This window comes from Aethalodelphis obliquidens, unplaced genomic scaffold (genome assembly GCF_003676395.1).
Source record: "Aethalodelphis obliquidens isolate GAN/ISIS:26980383/991018 unplaced genomic scaffold, ASM367639v1 scaffold2, whole genome shotgun sequence".
Classification (NCBI taxonomy): Eukaryota; Metazoa; Chordata; class Mammalia; order Artiodactyla; family Delphinidae; genus Aethalodelphis; species Aethalodelphis obliquidens.
In genome coordinates this window covers 34,892,361-34,909,390 of record NW_020837946.1, presented here as the reverse complement: position 1 = coordinate 34,909,390, position 17,030 = coordinate 34,892,361, and the positions used below count along the sequence as shown (strand labels likewise).

The following is a 17,030-nucleotide window of genomic DNA, read 5'->3' as shown; positions in this document are numbered from 1 at the left end:
GGTTCTTAGGCTAAAAATAAAAGTTTGAAAGTCATACCTGTACAGAGACTGGCCTGAGAAAGTGGTGACCACCCTGGTGTGGTGATTGCTCCCCCAGTTGCAGGATCTGGGACCAGTTTGGGCACTTGGCAGGAGCTACAACTCCTTTCCACCTGTACCCAAGTGACTCTCCATTGGGTTAACCATACAGTCTGTCTGGCCTTACCTGGGAAGCCAGAACTGTCTCATTCTTGGGTACCACATTTTCACTTTGTGCCCCAGGTTCTCTCTCACATTTCCAAGTCCTGATTTGAGGTCTTGTGTAGGAATCTCAAATTGCCTTGGGTAAGGATCCCATCACATATCTCCAAGCCTTCTTAAGCCAGTAGTCTTGCCTCTGAGATACAAGCCCTAGAGTGAGTGCCTGCTGCTCCCTTTCAAGCTTCTATAACACCGGCCAGCAATGGGCAGGAAACTCAGCTAGTTTAATAGGTATTTGTGGAATTGAAGGGCTTGCCTGATACTGGCTCTTTCCTGATTCCAGACCCCTGACACCAGACACTGTTTGGCTGCCCCACTGGTCTCTGGGTCCCATTTGTACCACATGTGCAACTTGGGAGGGGAAGGGGAAGGCAAGTATAGGGCTGATTTTCCTAAATTATGGTACATCCACTTCTTTGTTCCCTGTGAGAAGGCTGGTCTTAAGTGTGGGCAAGAAAAGTGGCTGCCTTTATGGTGTGATTTCAGAATTCATTCTGCTCAAAAGGGCTTTTCAAATATCAACACCTTCTCTTTCCTGCTCTCTAATATGCAAAAGCCTGCGTGATAAAAACTCTATTCTCTTTCCTAAGACCAGTATGGTTTAGAAGAGAAGGAAAACAGATTTGATTTGATGGTTGAGAAGCCTGGTTTTGACGCATGTAATTGGCTGGCTGTAATGAACTTGAGCCAGTTATTTAATCTTCCTGAACCTCAGTTTTCTCATTTATGGAGTGAAATTAATAATACCTACTTGCTTTGTTATGATTTTTTACGACTAAATAAAACAAGGTATAAGATGCCCAGCACCAGGGCCTAAAATGCAACGCTATGAAAGCGGTAACTTAAACTGGTCAGACGTGTGCTCCCTAGACTGAATGATTTTATAGACCCTTCCCTGAGACTGATAAGAAGGAGGTAAGAAACCTGGGCCAGGAGGGTCAGAATCCAGCCATCCCTGGGTGAAAAAGGACAAGAAGGATGTTGCCTTCACATTCTGCTTAAGGCCTGTCCTGCCTGATGGTTTGCATTTGTGAAAATATTCGTCTGGGATTAAGAATACAACGTGAAGCCATGGGAAAAAAAGGCATGTTTACATCCTCTGCCAGGGTAATATAAGAATAAACAAAGCAAGTTTTCGAGTCTCTGAATAGTCAGGTGCACTGCCATCAAAATAAATTTTTATTTCTATTCTTTGCTGATAAATTATAGATAAAGGAAGCCACTAAAATACCCTGAAAAGGAAGATTCATATACAAATTAGATACCAGGGACAGATTTCACACTTACTTTGTAGGAGCCATTCTTTCCTTAACTGTGGGTGTTTGGGAAGTTCTTTTATTGTAGCCTTTGTTGCTTACAAGAAGGGGGAAAAAGCTTTAGTATACTCAGGAGAGAATGGTTTTGATTGGAGGCAGTGTTCTCAGTGAGGGCTCACTTTCCTATATTGTAGTGTTTGCTAATATATAACCGAGAAAACCCATAAGCGGCAGTAAGATAGTCTGATCTGACATACTGCCACTTATGATCGACCTGTTTTTATTACAGGAACATGGGCAGCCCTATAATTTTTAAAGGGGAAAGTGGAAGATGTTATGCTGGCTACTGTGACTGCTAATGTCCTGATCTGGAAGGTCTTTGTCCTTTCTCATTCATTTCTCCTGTGAAGTCTGAATGGTGGACTGGATTCAGTACATGCAGGGGGCTGCCAGTGACTTCCTGGGCTCTTGATGTAATCTTGATCGCCCCACTGCAATACCACAGCCTCAGTATAGTGTCATATTCAACCTGAGAATACTCAAGGAGAGAGTATAAACCTACTACCTCTAAAATTAAAAATAAAAGCATTAAAAATAGTATTTAGTGCTGGTTTGTGGCACTGAATATATAAACTCATTTATTGTTCTGGTAGCCCCAGAGCAAGAACTGTTGCAGTTGCAATGGGTGATATCATCTAAGGTTGTCATGACAACATTAATTTATCATTTCCAAACTTTGGTAGGATTTCACCTTCTGAATCTCCTGGATTGTCTTTAAGTTTATAGTTATTTCTCATTTATTAAGGCGAGGCATATTTAGCTATTGCTTACATAAATGCACTGAGTATCTTCGTGAATTTTACTGATGTGAGATTAGAAGCATAGAAGGTGGGCACTGGAAAGAGATAGTGGATGCTGTGGCCTAACGGTTCCCCCAGAAGAAGGAATCCCTTCCACAGTATCCCAGTCAGCCAGCTGCCGTTCGAATCCTGCCAAGAATGAGGTGGTCACAGTTTTGTGACACTGAGGACTGCTGCCCACGGTAGCCTGCAGTGCTCCTAGATCCTGAGCCCCTTTAGATTTGGACCTTGTCTCATTTGTGGTTGGACCAATACTCATTATCACGCACATCAGTTACTGAAATCTGCCTCCCTGTAGCTTCCCTGTTCATCTCCTATCGCCCTTTGGAGTGCCACAGAATAGTCATGCACCTGAGTGTGGTAGGTCTTCAAATATTTGACCATCGCTATTGTATCTCCTGTTCGAAGTCTTCTCTTTTCAGGCTTACGTGGTTCCAGTGTTTTGGCTGAGATTCGCCATCCTGTTAACACTCTGGTCGCCCATCACTCTGCCTGTGCCATTTTAAAAGCGAGGCATCTTGAACTCAACACCCTGCTCCTGAGTTCTCTGAGTGGCGGAGGACACACGGCTGCAGCTAACTCCCCGTCCAAGGCACCTTCTTTTGCTGATCTGGTCAGATCCTGTGTTGGCCTCCATTTTAAATGAGGGGCAGCACGTTGTTAGTTTATATTCAAAGTCAAGTAAAACTTCCCAGTCTCTTTCTAGATAGCCCCTACAAAGCCAGCTCTCCCGTAGTCTGTATCTGTGCAGTTAACCTTGGGAACACACGTAGAGGACTTTACCTTTATTCTTGTTACATTTTGTCCCATCTCGGCAGATCATTTTTCCTCTCCATCAAGACATTTTTGAATACTAATTTCTAAAAGTTCAATCTCTCAGTGGTACATTTTTCACTTATTTGTCAATTACACTTTTTGAGAAAGGTACTTCCTCTGTCATTGATAAAATGTGGACCAAGACAGAGAGAGCCCTGTATCTTTCTGCAAGAAACTTCTTGACATCCATACATGAATTGTGTTAGCTGTTTTTTGTTTCTTTGTTTGAACTAGTTTGATCATCTCGCACTCGTGTTTACTTTCTTGCCCCCAAGCTCTCTAAGAGGATACAGTTAGGAAAGACTTAGTCAGATGCCTTAGTGGCACTATCGTTATTGATCCACTTATTGCCAATCATAGAACTATATTACAAAATGAAACGAGATGAATTGGAGTAACTTTTAGATTGCATTCATTTTTCCTTAGAAAAGTTTACTAAAAAACATATGTAAATATTTTTAATTTATTAAAAAATAATTTTGTAAAGTAAATTCATACTTCACCTATAATTTCAATTCACGTGAACTTGTTTGGTTCAAAGGAATTGCTTTTTTGTATATCATTCAGTTCTCTTTATGGAATCATTGCTTTGGAAACTAATTGGTGGTGGGACAGGAAATCACTCCTTAGGTGTCACTCCAGCACATCATTATACTCACATCTCCTGGGACAGACAGTAATCAGGCTGAATCATGTCCAAATAGCATGCTGGAGTCTATGTAAATGGATCCATGACAGTTTCACTAACTGTGACCATGACAGAGGATGCACTGATGGCATCATGTCACTAATGGATGTGTTTTCTCTAAATGGAAAATCCTGTATTATTCAAAGAGGGGTTTTTTTCCTTCTCACACAAACTCTTTGACTTTTATATTAATATCAAATGTCTGTCACTTATACATATGGTGTTTGTGTACTATGTTTTGTTTTACTTGTGTACAAAATAGTCTTTTACACGCTTTTTACCTTGGACTGGATGGAAAGAAAAAATAATTTGAAAGAATAGTAGCATGAGGAACTTAAATCTATAATAAGTCAAGGAATAAACTCTTGCTTCTTAAAAATACTACTCTTTGGTAGTGCTTTAGATTTTCCAAAATACTCTCACAAGTTTTTTTTTGAAAAACGTTTTTGCTGACTGTAAAAATAATTGCACACTCGTTGAATTTGGAAAAAAATACTGAAATGGATAAAAGAGAATTAAAAGTCAGCTAAAATTTCACCACCCAGAGATTGTCATTGTTAGTATCTGGTGTGTTTTCCTTCCAGACATGGATGTATGTGTAGTTGTGAGTATGTGCATACGTGTGTGTGTGTGTGTTTAAACTAGCTTCATGGTGGACCTAGGCAGTTTGTACTGAGCAATCAGTGTGACATAGTAGTTAAAAGTGCTTTGGAATCAGACACTTGGAGATTTCAGTCCTGGCTATGCTACTCATGTAGTGACTGTAAATTGCTTAAACTATCAAAACTTCAATTTCTACTTCTATAAAATAGGGATAATAATAGCATGTTTCTAGTAGGTTTATTGTAAGAATTAATAAAATAATGAATGTAAAGTACATAGCATGGTGCATGCCTCATAGTAAATGCTCAGTAAATGTGAGCTATTATTGTTATTATACAGGTTTTCTTGTCTGTTTTCCTCACTTAAATTCTAGGGTAGTAATTTCTCTTGTCAAAAAATGTTATTTGAGAAATATTTGGAATGACTGCATACATTTCAATATGTGAATGTACCTTAATGTAATCATTTCCCTATGCTTAGACCATTTCCAGTTCTTTGCTGTCATAAAGAGCAGCACAGTTAATATCCTTTACATTTTTTGTGTGCATAGACAACAAAATGAATTACTAATGGCATTTTACAGAGAGGCAGAAAAAAATGATCAATTCTTTAGTATCTCCTTAATATGCCAGGTTATATGCTTGGTTTTTTAATCTCAAAATTCTCATTGAACTCTTCCACGACCCCGTTGAGGTACATCTGTTACCCCTATTTTTGGATGAAAAAGCTCTGAGGGGAGACAAGTAGTTTGCCCAAGGTCACAGAGATAGTGGTGGTAGAGATGGTATTTGAAGCCAGCTGTCTGATTTCAAAGCTTAAGCGTTCCATTCTGGCAGGCAGTTCATGCCTATCTTTTTAAGGCTGGCGGCATGAATAGTTACCATTGTGCTTTTCACAAAATGTCACTTGGTGCCACATAAAAGATAGGACACTTGGCTGGAACTCTGGGCTTACTCAATATAGTACCTCTTGTGTGCGTATGTTCTTATATGTTTTGGAATCAAGCCTCATTAAAATAAGGTGCTAACTAAAGGAAATCAAACATTGGTATGATGATTTGATGAAAGCAAACCTCAGGGAAGAAAACATTTATTTAGTCAAAAGCACAAAAGTCATCTTTGTTTTAGTTGGATGGACTAGGCCAGAATTACTTATCTCGCTAGGAATCAGAGTATTTCACACAAATCAGTATAGGAATTAAACAGTAACAGCCAAAGTAAATTGATGCTGTCAAAAGGGGTTATAAGTTTCATTACTTGTATATTAGGGGTTAAAAGGAAAAATCTTTAGCCTTAGTTGTAAGATGCTACATCAGGAAAGAGCTGTAACAATTGCTGTAGGTATAAGTATAGGTATAGGGGAGACATAACATTTACTGGGACAAACCCCCAAAGAATTATTTGGTGAACTGACAGGTTGTCTTTAAAAAGTCAGCCATTCGGAACATTTATCTTGGCAGCTCTCAAATCTGACTCACAGCGTGTAGTGTGGCAGTCAATTTTTGAAGGAAAAACGCATAATTAATATGAAAATCAAGGTATAAGGTATTGCCAGTCAGTACCCAACACACAGTTTCTTAGAACAAAGGAGCAATTGAAGTTGTCTTTTAATAGGGTAATCCTGGTTTGTCATTTTGTAGGTTTCAGTTCTTAGTAAAAATGAAAGAAAAAAAGCCCCTAGTAGTAATATTTCATATCCAAGAGCTACTTTGTTGCAGAGCTCATACCCAACTCTTGTCTAGTCAAGAAAGTTATCTTTGGTTTTTGAGTTCTTGAATTTTCATAGCCCTTGAGCTTACACATTTGCCTCAGAAGTGTCCCAGCGTTCCTTCGGTCATTTTAGTTCTTACAAGGGAGGAACAGTGTCCGTCGTAGCCCAATGACTAAGAAGGTTTGTATCGACACAGCGCGCCCACCAGCTTGGCCTGTGGAGAATCTGTGCCCCATCGTGGTTTGCAGGTGGGAAGGGCCCAGCGAGTTCAGTTTGGGCTTGCTGCACAGCTAGTGAGTAGGTAGAGCTGTGCACAAGACGGTGGGTGTGAATCTGTGGATGGGATCCGAGATGTGACTCCATGCAGCGCGCGCTCCTTAGCTGTCTAACACTAGGCAAAGTGCTTTACTGTCTCTGAGCCTCAGCTCCCTCTGCTCTCACGCAGAGATAATGACTCCTGCACAAAGGTCATAGGGAGGATTAAATGCATTGAGCAAACCAGTGGGTGAACTCAAAAGTGCTTTCATGGTTAGCTCCCAAGTTATTAATTAATGGCCACAGGTCGTGCCTCCCAAGGAGAAGCCGATTTACCATTTAAAATATTTTCAAATGAATAATGGGAATATTTGTAAAATATATATTTGTAATATTTGTAAAATATATGTAAATATAATATATGTAATATATTATATGTAATATATGTAATATTTGTAAAATATATGTAAAAATACACCATTCCTGGGGCTAACCTCTCCAGACCCTCCTAACTCTTTGCTTATACTCTATCCAATAATAAAGGGACAGGCCCTTTCTCTGCCCAGGAAGCCCCCAGTGCCCAGCGAGCTTGGCATCTCTCAGAGCTTAACTACTCACTCCCGTGGCACATCCCTCGATGAGGGAAGGAAGCCCTTGGCATCAGTAGGTGGTTCCTTTGAACACAGAACAGACCTTTATAAAAATAGCCATTTAGGTCTATTATGTTGTTCCAAGATAGAAGCAAAACTTGTATATTTGATGCATTATTTTAGCTTTCAACTAAAAAAAGGCTCACAATAAAAGACTATCAGATAGAAAAGCATATTCCAACAGGGTTGCATTATAAACAATGATAGGAAACTCTTTGATTATTAAAGCAATCATTTTGCCAGAGGGGAGAATGAAAGAGAAGAAGTTAGGAATTTTGACACTGGACATCACGCATACTTTCCTGAAGTCTCCTGTGGTTTCCCCCCAGCCCCTGGTAACGTAGGCAAGGGCTCAGAAACTGCCTTTGAGTCAGGCTGCCAGAGAGTCAATCCCACTCCAGGGGCTGCGCTCATTCCCTTTCCCCTGGGGCTGCTGCCGGCTAACCTGCCTTCCCTTCCTTGCCTCCCAGGTGGTCGTGGTGGCCCTTTCTCTCTGTCCTTTAAAAGGACAGGATTTGTTCATTGGCCACCCCAGCCTGGGCTCACTGTAGGACCCTTATGAAGGTGCTTCAGGTACTTAATGACTGAAATGTCTCCGTGGCATTCCTCGGAGATCGGCAGGGTGTGGGTCAACCAGGTGCTGGATGTTTTATACAGACCCCCATGAACACTTAGCAGTAGGGAGCCAACAGAGGGCCCACGGAGCCCCGGACTCCTTGAGCCCGCTAGCTGGGAATGCTAACCCTGCTTGCTATACTCATCTTGAATCAATTTCTAAATTTTGTTTCTCCTTCTATGCAGGAAACTATTCTGAATTTCCCTTATTTGCTTTGGTACCGCATTTCATTCAGCTCATTTCTTCATCAGCTATGTTTTGAGCGTCTGCTCTGTACTAGGCAAAGTGAGAGGAACAAAAAGCAACTAAACGTTGAAAAGGAGAGAACAGTTCACACCTCAGGTAGAAAGCAAAACATGCCTCCAGGGTTGAGAGAGAGGGAGAGGTTAAGTATGTCATGATTGTTTTTTTTTTTTGAGCTGTACTTTCTACAATAAATTGTACTGCCTAAAAATCTATACCAGTATTCATTTATGTAGCAAATCCCCTTGTAGTGAGAAGTCCTGTTATCTATGATTGGGACAAGCATCATTTAGAACACAATTTTAGGGCAGCAGAAGACTTTGGACCGTCCCTTGGAGTGAGTTGAAATGGGATTTGACCTATATATCAAGCTTTTCCTTGATATTTTTCATTTCCATGTGTCAACAAATACTTGACTTGATACTAAAGCCAGTTAAATCAATATTTCTTGCTGTAGTCAGGTACAGCAACATATAACCAAGGGCAACATATTCTGCCCAACCGTATTCTGTTAGGTACATGTATTTTGTCATAAACCTACTTGACTGAACTACTTTCACATGAATAGGATGAAAATATCAACATAACTACCATTAAAAAAAAAGAAAAGCCAGAGAATCTCTGATCTAGTCCCTCGCCCTTCATTTAAGCAATCCCATAGTTTATTTTGCTCACTTTCATCATAAGGAATGACAATATGGAAAAGATCTTGATTGTGGTAGCTGTGGTTTCTTTCTCTTTTCTCTAAAGTGTTCACTGTAACCCATTCTCCCAACTCCCATCCCAACCAGAGGATTTCTGAACACAGCCGCAAAGTGGCAAATACCAGTAAGCCCAAGTCTCAGACTGTAGGAATCTAATCAATGTGATGAAAGGGAGAGTGAGGTGGAAGCCTCTTACTTACTCTTTTTCTGAACTTTTAATTGTTAGAAATTTTCTGAAAATTATGTAGTAAAAACTCAGTGTTTCCATAAACAAACGGCCTGAAGCATCAATTTATAAACACCAACAAATTTATTTACTGTTATTAGAAGAGCCTAACTTCTCTTGCCTGTGTACTATAAATGGAAGAGTGACTGTCATTTCTTGGGCTCCTACTCTGTGCTAAGCATTTACAATATCTCACCTCTAACAGTCAAAATGATGCTTTAAGCACATATTATTATTTCCATTTCATGTTCAACTTCGGCTGCTGAGTAACTTAACTGAAGGCACCAAGCTAGAAAGGGTATAAGCAGGGATTTGAACCCAAGTTTGTCTGGTTCCAAAGCCTTTTCACTTTTCACATCAGGAATCTTGAGAGTGTAAAAAGATTTTTTTTTTCACATTGTTAAAGTTACACGTGCTCATTATAGGAAGTTTGGAAAGCAGACAAAATTATAAAGAAGAAAAAAATCACTCAAATTCTTCACCCCGGGGATGATCACTACTAAAATTTTATTTTATTTTTCTTTCTAGGCTTAAGAAAGCTATAATTTATATATCGAAGAGGGTATTGTTCCTCAGAGCCATCATCCTTGAAGTTTATTCATGTTCTCTAACAATGTTGCCATTGCTTAAAGCATTTTTGGAGCCAATTTAGGAACTAAATTCTCTGTAGACTCCCATGCACTGGGTACTTCGGTAGAGACATAGCAAAGAGGGTGTATCCATTACCTAAATACCTGTCAAAATAATACATTTTTATGTTCTACCTTTTTGTGCCTTCTAATGTTATATGCTGCAAATATTTGACCGTCCTGTAAAGAATACCGTCATTGCCCTCTCTAAGAACCATAAACATCTTCTGCGACTTCAATTGTGGTAGGAGATGGAATTTACCAAAATGCTACTTCCTCCCATGTCAAAGATTGATGGACATTTTGGGTTATGTTTAAAAGTCTTTATTAAAAATTAAATCAATAGATGTTTAATGTCTCATTTGACAACTCATGTTATTTGTTACATTGTCCACACAACAGTGTTTGCCTTTTGTGGTACATAAAGAAAATCAAAGAATTGTTTTTGTCAGAGTTGGAAAAGCACATTTTAAAATCAATTTCTTTTTAATGGAAGTGTTATACTCACTGAATTATTTCCCTCCAAGGAGTTTCTGTAAAAGCAAATATATCTTAAGCGCGATGAACTGATCTTTAAATACAGTCGGTAGCATCTTTTGTCGAAGTGTTTCGCAAAGAAGCAGGCACGCGTGCGCACTCACACACACATACATAAAAGATCGCTATCAAAATGGCCATTGGAATACTTTATCAAAGTGAAGAAAGTCAAGTAATTAAGTGCCGGCTGAGTTCTCATCTCTTTGGTTTGTTGCACACAACACTATTACTTTCAGAAAACAAACCTAACCCTCAGCTCAAGCATCTCCCTGGTTGTCTGGCTTGTGCCTTCTTTTTCACAGACATTCTTACCTGCCCCATAAGGTTAGCATGCCACCCCCTTCCCAGATTGCTGGGCACCTGGGACACCGGGACCCTGGGTCCTAAGATTGGTGCAGAGTCCTTCGGGGCCACACCCAGAGCCCCGATGGGGGCCCACCGGGCACGCGCAGGTGTCCTAAGGGCTGCCCTCTTCCCTGGTCTTCCGATTGCCGAGATTTCCCGTGGTGAGACTTCATCGTGCTCTCAGAGCTCATTACAAAGTGTAGGCTTTGTCTTGTGTTTTAATCCTGGGTGCTATTCACAGTGCCTGGCATTGTGCTCAGTCAGTGTGTTAGAGAAACGAAGGGTTACAATATATTCTCGCAGAAATGGACTGTTCGGAGGAAAGGGAGTCTGATTACAAGAGAGTCAGAATAGAATGGTGGATTCGAATCTCAGGGCTTAAGGGCCTCTAGGTCAGGCCTCTCACTTAAAGATGAAAACCGGAGAGGTCAGCTGACTTGGAAAAGGTCACCTAGAGAGATGGCGCCAAGCCAGGCACAGCGTCCAGCATCCTGAGGTCCGGTCCTGTCCCGTCCTTCCCAGTGCTCCCTCCTGTCCTCGTTCCCCGGTTGTTTCATGGAGGTTGAGCTGACTTTGCAGGATCAGTGACCAGAGCATTTGAAGCCCCACGCGGTGCTTAACAGAGCAACGGATGCAGAGGGGTTCTCAGGGAACGCTTGAAGAGATTGTTGACTTAGTGAGTGATTGCCTGGTTGACTTAGGAGCCCAGCACCTGTCTCTGTGCCTAAGTGGTTACTAGCTGAATGGTGAGTTCCCTGGGCTTGTGTGGATATTACAGGCTATGTTTTGGAAAGGAGATCATTACAGAAACAATAATGATAATAACAGTAACTAACATTTATTTGTGGTAAATTAGGCAGGATATCCCTGTGGTTTAAAGTCTAGGCCCTGTGGTCAGATGGTCACAGAATCCCAGCTCCATCACTTGCCTTGTATATATATATATGTATATATATATATATATATGTATATTTTTTAGATATTGGGGGTAGGAGTTTATTAATTAATTTATTTACTTTTGCTGTGTTGGGTCTTCGTTTCTGTGCGAGGGCTTTCTCTAGTTGTAGCAAGCGGGGGCCGCTCTTCATCGCCGTGCGCGGGCCTCTCACTATCGCGGCCTCTCTTATTGCGGAGCACAGGCTCCAGATGCGCAGGCTCAGTAGTTGTGGCTCACGGGCCTAGTTGCTCCGCGGCATGTGGGATCCTCCCAGACCAGGGCTCGAACCCGTGTCCCCTGCATTAGCAGGCAGATTCTCAACCACTGCGCCACCAGGGAAGCCCCTTGTATATTTTTATGAGACAGGTGCTTTCACCTTTTGGTGCCTCATTTTCTGTATCTGCAAAATGCCAGTGGTAATAGTGCCTACCTCAGAGTACGAAGAGTTAACCCATTGAGGCCCTAGAACAACGCCAAGCACCTTGTAAGAAAGTAATAAATGTTAGCTGTTGTTATTAAAATATCACCACTATGTGTGCCAAATTCATTGCACAAATTATATACTATCCAGTCTTCCCAACATCGCTGTGAGGAAGCTACTATTATTGATATTGTCCCCCATTTTACAGTTGAGTAAACTGAGGCTTTAAGTCACAGGTAAGACCCAATTCCTTGTCTGCCTGACTCCAGAGCCTGTGCTTGGGTGTGGGTGTGAGGGAGATGAGTGGTGTGGCTTTGAAATGTGAGATCTGACTTCCCAAATTTCTTTTTCTCCTAGAGCACTGCAGACTCTGACCACTGTCAGGAATATCTCCGTGGATTCCCAGGTAAGCAGAGCTGATCCCTCCCTTCTCTGTATCCTCCTGCTGCCCACATGGCTGGCTGCCCCTGCACCTGCAGCTGACTCCCACAGCTCTTGTCACAGTCTGTCAGCCTTTCAGGATTTTAGCACCACAGTGCTCCTGTCTAGGTGTACAGACCGAAGAGACAAGTCGCTCATGATGGGGTGGGGGATGGGGGTTGGAGGCAAGGAGCAGAGGACTGGAAGCGGTCCTCCCCCACCCACCTGTGCCCTCTCCACCTACACCACCTACATCGATGTTTCTATGGATTTCTGTAGTTTCATGCATGCGAAATACCTCAAAGTACCAGGGGAGAAAAGTCTTTATTTATAGAGATCGTTGTGTTGTAGAAAGGAATTATGGTTAAGAGTGGTGGGCTCTGGGGCCAGACTACTTGGCTTTCCCTCCTTGAAGTGATGACCATTTTTGCTGTTGTCGAAGAACTTGGTCCAGTGAATCTGGAAGTCTGGCTTGCAGTCGTCAGTGCTCACTCAGCGTTGAGTGGGGAGTGGAAGGACACAGACTTTTGAGCCAGACAACCTGGCTTTGAATCTTGCTTCTGCTGCCTAGTAACTGTACGGTCTCTGCATGTCACCTGCCTCTCTGAGCCTCAGTTTCCTTCTCTTTAATATGGAGATGATTATACCCATCTTGCAGAGTTGTTGGGATATTTCTAGCTCATGTATGTAAAGTGGACTATATAAGATTGACCTTCAGTTAAATGGTAATTATTATTGTTATCAGTTATTGGTATTTGACTGGGTTCATCACAAGTATTTGTTGGAGGGAAAGCATGTTGTTATTTTTCGTTCCTCATACTTTACAAAAATATTTTTATTTTTATTTTTTTCCCCCCCAGCAGTCTTGCTTGTTTAAAGTAATTTGCTTAGCAAGCCATTTTTCACTGTGAAAAGATCACCTCTGGTCTAGATCCTGTCAAATGATTGTAAATTCCAAATTGAATTAGTCCAAAATAATGAGGTCTTATTGTACCTGGATGTTTCCATGAATGTTTAAACTTGATTCTTTTTACATAACCCTGAAACTTCAGTAGTAAGATGACTGTAACTTTTTGAAACGAGCCATTAACGTTGGTTGTTTTCCATGAATGGAATAGAATACTTTACTTCCTCATATCTGAAATCTGAATCACCACGAAAACATTTTCTTTATTGTTGTTCAAAGAGAATTATTATGGAAACTACTGGTTGATTCTTCCTCTCTGTCTCTGTCTCTGTCTCTCTCTCTCTCACACACACACACACACCCCTTAGTTTTTCTTTCACACACACACACACACACACACACACACACACACAGAGCTTAGTTTTTCTTTCCATTAGGCAACTGAAGAGTTACTATGTAAATTCTGGCAGCCTTCTCCCCATCAGACAAGCAAGGGCACAATCAATTCCTGTTTTCTTGGAACGTACCAGATAATCAGAAGCTCTGATTATTCTGATGGAAGGCAACAAACAGCTTGATGGAAAGACGTACCAACTGAAAACAATTCTGATCATATTTTTGTCAGGAGAATGAGATGCCTCCAGCTGTCTGTCACTCATTATATTAGAAGTAGAAAGCAGGAACGTTTTGGCCTGCGAAAGATTACGGTTGTCTCACGCTGGAACACCGGTTTTACTGGCTGCTCATCCCCGAACAGTGACATTGGACGTCCATTCTGTAACTCATCTTGCCAGTCGGTCGTAGTCTCAAACCCATGTCACATGAGCACACTTAAGGAATTTTCTAATTATAGTTCAAAGTCTTTACTTTTATCTTTTTACGCTCATTCTGCAGACATCACTGATTGAAATGATTTCTCCCTCAGCATAATCCTATTGCCGGCAGTCACAAAAGAACAGGGAGATGGCAAATGAAACCCACAGTAACTGAAGAGGTGTCCGAATTCAATTAGGAAGCGACCTCTCCCATGCGGACGCATAAGCCATCTAAATGCATTTTAATTGTGAGCTGTGGTACTTATCTGGCCATGTTTATTTGGGATGCAAGTGCCAAAGCTGGATTTAGACCAGAACTCCAGATCTTCAAGCTCTAATGACTAATTTGGGTATCCATCGAATCCCTTAATTCATTTCTTAATTAGTTCTCCCAGAATTAGAGTTGCTTGGTTACAATCATTTCCACAAAAATTTCCAATAAAAACAAACGTACATAGATTTTTTTTCCCCCTTTGGTTCACACATTTGCCCTGGTCTTAATTCTAGTTCTCTATTCTTCTTGGTAATCAAAATTATAACAACAATGACAACAACAAAACTAACACGTTGCCAGGCAGTAGAGTGTGAACTGAGGCACCAGGAACCGGTTTGATTCCCAACTCAACTACTTACAGCCATGGGACCTGGGTCAAGTTACTTTCCCTCTCTGGGCTTCAGTTTCCTTTTATAAAATGGGAAGGATAATAGTACATAGCTCATAGGGTTGTTTTAAGGATTAAAAAGGCATTGCGGGCTTCCGTGGTGGCGCAGTGGTTGAGAGTCCACCTGCCGATGCAGGGCACATGGGTTCGTGCCCCGGTCCGGGAAGATCCCACATGCCACGGAGCGGCTGGGCCCGTGAGCCATGGCCCCTGAGCCTGCACGCCCGGAGACTGTGCTCCGCAACGGGAGAGGCCGCAACAGTGAGAGGCCCACGTACCACACACACAAAAAAACAGAATAAAAAAGGCATTGCATGTAAGAACTAATAGGCAGTCAGTGCCTGGCATTATCATAGATGCTAGTTATTATGTTTTTTGTCAATAAGACAGTGGGAGACGGAGGAGCAGATTTGCTGGTGCCACAATGTTGTCATCCAAGTATGTCCCATTTCTGTAGTCCATTTGGAGATCACTCATGATGGTCATGAAACGTTGGAGACTCTGAGGTTGGAATTAATCTCTATTGTTTGTATTTGTACTCCTCAGTTTAGCTCAGGATTAACATTTTTGACTTTCCATGCTTGATCAATATGAGTGCTAACTTGAAACCTTTTGGTGCAAACTTGCTTTAAAATTTGAATGAACATTTTGTTCTCTCAGTAGACACAATATTGGCCCTCATTAAAAGGAAAAATGCAATTACAGTATGTAAAAAATATATATGTGGTGGGGAAAGGAGATTTGGGGGTATTGGCTTCAGTAAATTATTGGAAAATTTCAAACTATTTTTTAACAGAGTTAAATGCATTTAATGTCTTGGTTCAAATTTAGTCAGTGTGCAGGAGTGAAAGTCTAGGGAAAGATAAATCTAGTAATTTAATGAACTTTCCTCATGGCTACATAAGAGTTAGTTTATATTAAAATTGATTTCTAAGTGATTCACTGGAATTACCTTTCTTAGGTTTTTGTTTTGTTTTGTTTTAGAAACTAAGGTCCCATCCAGCAATTCCACTCTCATGCATGCACAGGTGTGCACTTGTCTGTGTATTCTAGAGAAATGTACACTTGCGTACATCCAGAGATGTGTAAATTGTTCTTAGCAGCATTATTTGTATTCATCTCAAATTAGAAACACAGAATATCCATCAATAGTAGAATGGATGACTAAATGGTGGTGGAATCATAAGGAATTATGATGCCTATAACTATATAGCGGAATATTATGCAGCAATGAAAAAAGAATAAATTAGTGCTACACACAAGAAGAGGGATACATCTTAAGACGTAATGTTAAAAGAAAGAAGATACTAAGTATACATAGCAATTTTATTTCATTTATGTAAAGTATGAAAACAGACAAAACTAAACTCTGTTGCTAAGGGTTACAGACATAAGTGGCCAGGAATTTATTACTGAAAGAATCAGGATAGTGGTTCCCTCTGAAAGGCATGCTGGGGGAGAGAGAGGAGTTGCAGGGCTCCTGCAAGTGCTGACAATGTTCTGGTTTTTGACAGGGGCTGGCAGTTGCATGGGTAATACACAGTATATACATCAAACATTAATGTTTCATGTGCTTTTCTGGTTGTGGCTTAGAGTTCATAATTTTAAAAGTTTTTAAAAAGGCAAAATAAACTCTTTCCAACCCAGGCTGGTTTATCCTTGTCCTGCATAGTTTTAGGTCAAGAGATTCCTGTGATTATAAGTGACTCTAGAAGTAAACTACTGCCTCACTGCCTGGCAAAGTGGCCTCCAAAATAGGATATGTACCCACAGGGAGCTCTTGAGAAGATTCATTTGGTTGAGAAAGACAGTGATTAGAATTTTCATTTACATTCATTTTATTATCATGAAGCATTATGATAACAGATGGTGACTATATTGACACTAGCATCATTCCTGGGTCCACGTGTCAAATGGTCGAGGATCACCTGGAGGGAGGGAGGTGAGGCCTCCTCTTCACAGTGGCTTCCCCTCTGGCTCATCTGCTTTGGTTATTTTGCAGAATATATCATGCCTGGTCAACTGTATTTACAAATTCTGTGTTTTAGTTTTAACAAACCCTCACAGAGTCTTAAAAAGATTCTACAAAGAATTCCCATAAATTGAAGATAATTTTAATATTGCAAGCAACAAGAAAATGTCAAAGTTTAACATGAACTCTGTCGGCCCTGTTATGAGGTAATGACAGTGTTCATCTAATCCGATCTTGCAAGAAGCTGGCCACCAAAATTCTAAATTATCTGGAAGACGTACAGATTTATATCCACTGTGGTTAATTAGTCCTGAATCTCGTCCTGGGTGTATTTGACTTGAGACATCATGGTTAGCAAAATAGTACATCAATTCTGTCATTCTATTCTTTTTTTTTATGTTTTATAATGTATATACAATAATACATGTATATGAATCGTAACAAACGATTATATATAGTTAGTACAATAATACATATATATGAATCGTAAACAAACAGCCAAACCTTTTTTTGTTCAA

General features: G+C 40.7%; 1 protein-coding gene across 4 annotated transcripts in view; it reads left to right on the top strand.

Annotated features, from left to right (window-relative positions):
- The window catches only part of SPATS2L (spermatogenesis associated serine rich 2 like), a 168,842-nt gene that overhangs the window by 10,991 nt on the left and 140,821 nt on the right, over positions 1-17,030 (top strand). For all 4 annotated transcript variants that reach the window (XM_027124749.1, XM_027124744.1, XM_027124736.1 and 1 more), the window contains exon 2: positions 12,094-12,142. The gene's annotated coding sequence lies outside the window, so the exon portion shown is untranslated. The remainder of the gene's footprint in view (positions 1-12,093; positions 12,143-17,030) is intronic.